The 6,510-nt window shown below is 32.1% G+C and overlaps 1 long non-coding RNA gene across 1 annotated transcript; it reads left to right on the top strand.

Annotated features, from left to right (window-relative positions):
- Positions 1 to 3,992: 3,992 nt before the first annotated feature.
- On the top strand, positions 3,993 to 6,503 carry LOC136065898 (uncharacterized). The gene is made up of 3 exons (XR_010627494.1): positions 3,993 to 4,235; positions 5,490 to 5,656; positions 6,083 to 6,503. It is a non-coding gene; the product is annotated as an uncharacterized LOC136065898 (long non-coding RNA).
- Positions 6,504 to 6,510: the final 7 nt, after the last annotated feature.

Below are 6,510 nucleotides of genomic sequence, written 5' to 3'. Positions count from 1 at the left end.
TTGTTGGTTCTCTTCACTTTTCACTTCGAAATGAGTTGTACTTCATTTTCCTTTTTGACAATAATATTCATTTCTTTTGGGAAATTTTTTATATTTTAGAAGACCTGTTGTGAGTCTAAGACATCAAGAAATTAATGTTTAGTTTATACTTTTGCTCTCTTCAATAAGTGGATCGTCTTGCATTGCTCCCTCTATAAAACCAGACAGCCCCTACACTTCCCACTCCACACATGACATGAGAAAGGGGTCTTAACTCTTCAACGTAGTTGCCTTTAACCCTGTTTTCACTATACCCTTTAAGCCACTATAGAGCTTACACTCTGTCAGCCACACACTTTCCCCTGAACTTCTCAAAGGCCAGGCCAAGCCACCAACTATAGTGTTTTCCATCAAATTGTACCTTGTCAGTCTCTTAAGTTTATTTATTTATTTTTCGTTGAAAATCTCTAAAGTTTATTTATTGAGCGCTATCAAGTGAGCGCCAATAATCTTGTAATTCAACTAACAATTTTTTATCTTTTCAGTGGACATGTATAAGGTTCAAATCCTTACTTCCCATTGTAATTATCAAATTATAAAAAGAAAAAAGTTTTAAGTAGGTGTTATTGGTTGCTGAAATTTAAATTACAAGTGTTGTTGTTCCATCTATCAACTTTATTTACATCAAATTACAATATTCCAAGTAGCAATTATGTGGATTAGAGGTCAATTGTCCCGTTAAAGAGTTAGAGTCTCAAAGACTCAGGCGACTCATTCTAATCCTCAGGAAATAGTGACTTTTCTATCATCTACGAGCTGTAGTGCAAAGTGACATAATAGGTCTTATAAATGCAAATTTCCTATAATGGATATTATTTTGACCTATAAAATTATTATTTCCCAAACTAGGAAATGGCACCTTGGAATTTGAATTGACGCCACACAGGACTCATAATAGCATATGTGATAGATGATCGGATTAGGACCCACCCAAAGATACCCCTAGACCTTGCAGGTTGTCAAGTAAAGACTTTTTCTTTTTAATACTAGATTATAAATTTTTACTCTAAATTATTAAGTTTTAAAATTTTGAGTTGTTTCATGTTAATTAGTCTCTCAAATTTGAGATTTTCATTTTAGTTCATCAAATTTGATTTCCTCTTTAAAATGATCATTTTGTTTAGCCTTTGTAAAGAGAAAGGTAACACTTATCAGCCAGATGACTTACAAAGACAGATGAAAGGGCAATCATGAAATACAACTTAATTGGCTCAACTTAAAAGAATCTATGATATATTGATATAGCCAAAAAAAATGTCAAGTACGCAAAGTAACATAAAAATTGTATTCAATTTAAAAACTCCAATTATATCAAAATGCAATTATATAAAGAATCAAATTCAACAATGGTGTACCAAAAATTTCTAGACTACTAGATCAACCTTTGGAAAAGTACTTTAAGCTTGAAGAGACCCAAGAGGAATATTTTTGTATCAAACATTTTGATGAATGCTTATGCTTTGCATCCACATCTTTGATCTTTCAGTCTTCACTACCATAATAACTTTTGATGGTACATTAACAAAGTATCATGCTCGTACATTAACTTATGTGATAGTAACCATGCAAATTCTATCATCTATGAGCTGTAATATGAAAGAGACTAGAGAGAGAGAGAGAGAGAGAGAGAGAGAGAAAAAAACTTAGAAATACAAATTTCCCATATCATGAATATTATTATTGCAGGTTAAATCATTATTTTCCAAACTAGGAAATGGCACTAAAAGTCTAAAACACTTTAATAAACTCCACATGGGACTCATTTGATGGCATAGGTGATATGACACGCCAAATAAAATATATAGCCTTAAACTTTGCATGGTGTGAAAGCCGAATTAAAAAAAAAAAAATTATTACATTTTGATTCTTAAAATTTAGAGTTAGTTTCATTTTATTCTCTTAAATTTGAAAATTTTCATTTTAGTTTACAAAGTTTGATTCTCTTTCCAAAATTGTCATTATGTCTATGCCCTTACTAATTTCGCCATTAAGAGAAAAGAGAGAAAACAAGGAAAGAAAATAATGTCGTTTTGTTGGCACCTATGACCTAACAACTAGATCAATCACAATGAATCAATGACAAATAAAATGACCATCTTTAAATAGAACTTAATCGCTTCCCCCTTTAAAGAATCTATGAAATGGTTCCCTATTAGGGTAAAAATTTCAGTTTTGCAAAGTAGCATAAGAATTGTATTCAATTTAAAATTTCCAAATTAGATAAAAATGCAATTAAAGAAATCAAATTCGACAGTGGTGTACCAAAAATTTCTACTCTATAAGAGGTTGAAGCTTTGGATCTGTACTAATAACAAATTGAAAGAGACCCAAGAGGAAAATTTTTGTATTAAACATCTTCATGCATGTATTAGTTACATCAACATCTTTTGTCTTCACTAACACACATTTTCCATAGGTGGTATAACTTTTGACGGTACATGAACAAAGTGATCATGCTCGTCCTATTTTGAGGACATGGGGATGCTGTGATCATCTTGACAAGGTATATCGAGTGCTAGTGCATGAATAATTAAACTTCTTTCTATAATTCTATTTATATATTGACAAGGTATCACATGATCATAGTATTTTCACTATTCTTGACACAAATATTTATATCTATATCAACTTTTTGAAATGTTGTTTGAGAATTTTTCGAAATTGGGAATCAAATATTTTTTGAAATTGGGATATTGACAAATTTTGGAATTCAGATATTGAACACAATTAAATTTTTAACTACATAATTATTTTGTGTGCAATTATTTATTAACTATGAAATAGATTTATTTGTTCTTATTATGCAATAATTTACATTACACTTTTAGTTCATTATGTAATTTTTTTTTTAAGAAACAATTTTATTTTGTAATTAAATATTCAACTAAACAAAAAGATGAAACTCACCCATGTTCTAACTGAAGCCAAGGCTATGGAGGAAGGAATGCAGTTTGTTTGGGAGATGGGTATTAGAACTACGATTTTTGAAGGTGATTCATAGGTGGTTTTTCACTACCTGCTTGGTTCGACCACTCCTCTATCAAGCATCTCTAACATTATCTCAGGGTTTTTGTTACATGCTTAGAGGTTTAGTGATTGCAAATTTTCTTTTGTTCCATGGGATGGTAACAAAGCTGCACATGGTCTAGCTCAATATGCTTGTCAGAGTTTAGTTCTTGATGCTAGAAACCTATTAGAGTTTAGTCCTTGATACTAAAAACCTATTACAGTCTAGTTCTTGGATAGAAGAAACTCTATGTATCATTGAGCACTTAGTGTTTCAAGATGTAATGTTTTTATCCTTATCTGAATAAAATGAACTACTTTTCATTAAAAAAAAAAATACAATAGGCATGTAAAAGAGAAAAAAAAAATGATCCCAATGCATGTGTGGATAGTAATTGTCCACACTGCAAGCTACAGTACCGCCAAGATTAAAAACAAAGACATTTGCACTTTGAAATACTTGCAAGCTACTAAACCCCGTTTAACATTATATGAAGGGTAAATTTGTAAAATATACCCTAAAGTTTGAGTATGTTTAGATTTTACAAGTTAAAGTTTCAAAATTTGAATTTTATCTCTTGAAGTTTGAGGGGTTTGGATTTTACACTGATATTTTAAAATTTGAATTTAATCTCTAAAGTTTCTAAGTGTTTAGATTTTACACGCATAAATTCTGAAATTTTACGGTGTAAAATTTAAATAGCCCCAAATTTTATGGATTGAAATTCACAAACTTCTAAAATTTAGGGTGTAAAATCTAAATTTTGAAATATTAGGATGTAAAATCTAAGGGAGTAAAATCTAACTTTTAAAATTTTAAGATGTAAAATCCAAACACTTTAAACGTTAAAATATAATTTGCAATTTACTATTAGTTATAATTCAAAATTACACCTAAACGGCTAAACCCACTGACCCAATGCACACAGACTACACAGTCACATACCTACTCACGACTCACCCACATTACCAATTTACCAGACCCGAACTTGAAAGTACTAACTTTACCAATATCACAAAATACAGATTACAGAGTAAAATACAGTCAGAAAGCAATATCAAATACGCGAGAAGTAGATCGGACGACTATGCTGAGGAGGCTTCACTGCACGATGATCATCGGAAAGTTGGCAGCAGTGGCGTGGCGTCCTGTACACACTCAAACTCTCTCTCTTGACTCTTCAACACTGGTATTCATGAATATCTGTATAAATGGTTTTTTTTTTTTTGAAAGGCTAAAAACTGTGCTTCTTGTGAAATGTTTTTAGACTATTGTTTGTTGTTTTGAACTTTGAATTAATCAGATATCCCAGAATCAAAGTTCGTTCAATTTGGCTTTGTTGATGGCATTCTTGGCTTTTGCATATGGTCTAATATACTCTGTCTTTCTCTTATACATGTTAAAATTATTGTTTTTGCATCTACATAAGCACTTGTTTTTAATTTTTGAGTGAACCCAATTCCTATTTGTGAATTTTGGGTGAAAAGACATTATGAACTTTGGGTTAAACATCAGAGTATTCTTCACCCACCCAAATTTTCCTATTTCTGTTATAATCCAAACCCTTTTCTCCCTATAGAGGATAAAGACCGGTGAACCACTTGATAGCAAATGTACAAACAAGAAATGATGAACTTGTTATGTATGGCAAAACAAGCTTTGCGTGATGTGCTTGCTAATTTGTTATTTACAGTCAGAATACGTGTAAATGGGTCCGAGACTGAAGACTCCATGATGCATGTATGGGAAACTATTTGCGTCTTTTGTAATCATTGCTTTATTCATTTCTATTTTGGTTCTCTTCACTCTTCACTTTTTACTTCGAAATGAATTTTACTTCATTCTCCTACTCTTTGTGAGGATAATATTCATTTCCTTTGAGAACATTTTTTACTTTTTAGAAGACTTGTTGCGAGTCCAAGACATCAAGAACTTAATTAATGTTTTAGTGTAAAATTTGGCCCTCTTCAATAAGTGGCCCATCTTGCATTTGCTCCCTCTATAAAACCGGACAAGCCTCATACACTCCTCACTCCACACATGACATGAAGAAGGGGTCTTAACTCTTCAAAGTTGTTGCCTTAACCCCATTAGCCCTTTCCTATTTAAGCCAAGCTTAGCCAAGCCAAGCCACCTGCTATACAGTGTTTTCCATCAAATTGAGCCAACTTGTAAGTTTTCATGCATTATCTTTCTTTCAAGTTTGTTTGTTCTTGAGTATTATATTGGTTTGGATTTCTGAAATTGTGAAGTGTGTGTTTTGTTCATGTATGATTTATCCTTTTTAAAAAAAGGATCATTTATCTAGTTTCTGTGAGTTGGAATATCTGTGTATCTTAACATACTTTTTGTTTAGGGAAGTGTTTATTGCACACACTATGTGGAACAAGTATTGGCCTTTAATCTATATTTTAGTGACCCTTGTTTCTTTAAAACATTTCAGCAATATGCTAGCTCCACCAAGGGAGTGTCCATGCACTTGGCAAACAGGTCTGAGCCACCTTCAAAGAGCAAGACAGCGAGCCAAAAGGAAGAGATGGAGAAAATATACTAGTGCTGCCTTTCTTTTGAGAATGGGAGATTTTGGGAAAATAAATAATAAATAAGTTGGTAAGTTTTTTTAGCTTTTTTGGCTTTTTTCCCCTGCTAATGTGACAAGTATCAATTAAATAAAATTTAGGACAAGTTTCACTTTAAACCTATAGTTTAGGGGTGGACTTTTTTTTTTTATAAACAGGGGTAAACTTTTGAAAAATAACAAAATAAACTTGTTGAAGTTAACATTGGTATAACGTTGTATTGAAAAACATCTAATCTTTTAGTTTTTATATCAATTTGATCCATTAATGTGTATTCCTGTAGAATTGCTGTTTATGGTTTTTTATAATATTGCAAACTGCTATCACATTGTTTGTCATTGTTACATGTATATGGTTCATGATTATATATAATATAAGCAATATTTTGCTTAAAATACTTTTGCTAGCAGCTGTAGAAAAGTATTCTCTAAAACTTGTGTGGGTGTAATTTGTTTAGGCCGTCTAGAAGTCTTGATGCACAAGAACTGTGTTCAAGAATTCACACAAAGTCGGCCATTCAGCTGCCAATGCATAAATCTATAAATGAGGGTTCGGAGGATCGAACCTGACTGAATGGAGTGGAGTGCCTTACATCTCTCCAAATACTTTTTCAAAATGTAAAACAGCATTACAAAACGATGCTGAACATGCAGAAAGAGCAGAGAAAGTAATATCAGTCAAGGTGGTGCCAGAAATAGGAAAATCCTGTGATTTCAGATTCGACAACCTCAGAGCTATGTATGTGGCAGAGGCAAAGAAGAAGAGTGAGAGTTTGAAAAGGAGCAAATAAATATTGTATATTGTTCTGAAGAAGTAAGAAGAAGAGTGAGAGTTTGAAAAGGAGGAAATAAATATTGTATATTGTTCTGAAGATCGAGGATTAAA

This window comes from Quercus suber, unplaced genomic scaffold (assembly GCF_002906115.3).
Source record: "Quercus suber isolate HL8 unplaced genomic scaffold, Cork oak 2.0 scaffold_1295, whole genome shotgun sequence".
Classification (NCBI taxonomy): domain Eukaryota; kingdom Viridiplantae; phylum Streptophyta; class Magnoliopsida; order Fagales; family Fagaceae; genus Quercus; species Quercus suber.
Note: the sequence above shows the minus strand (reverse complement) of the source record. Positions and strands in the feature narration are given on the sequence as shown.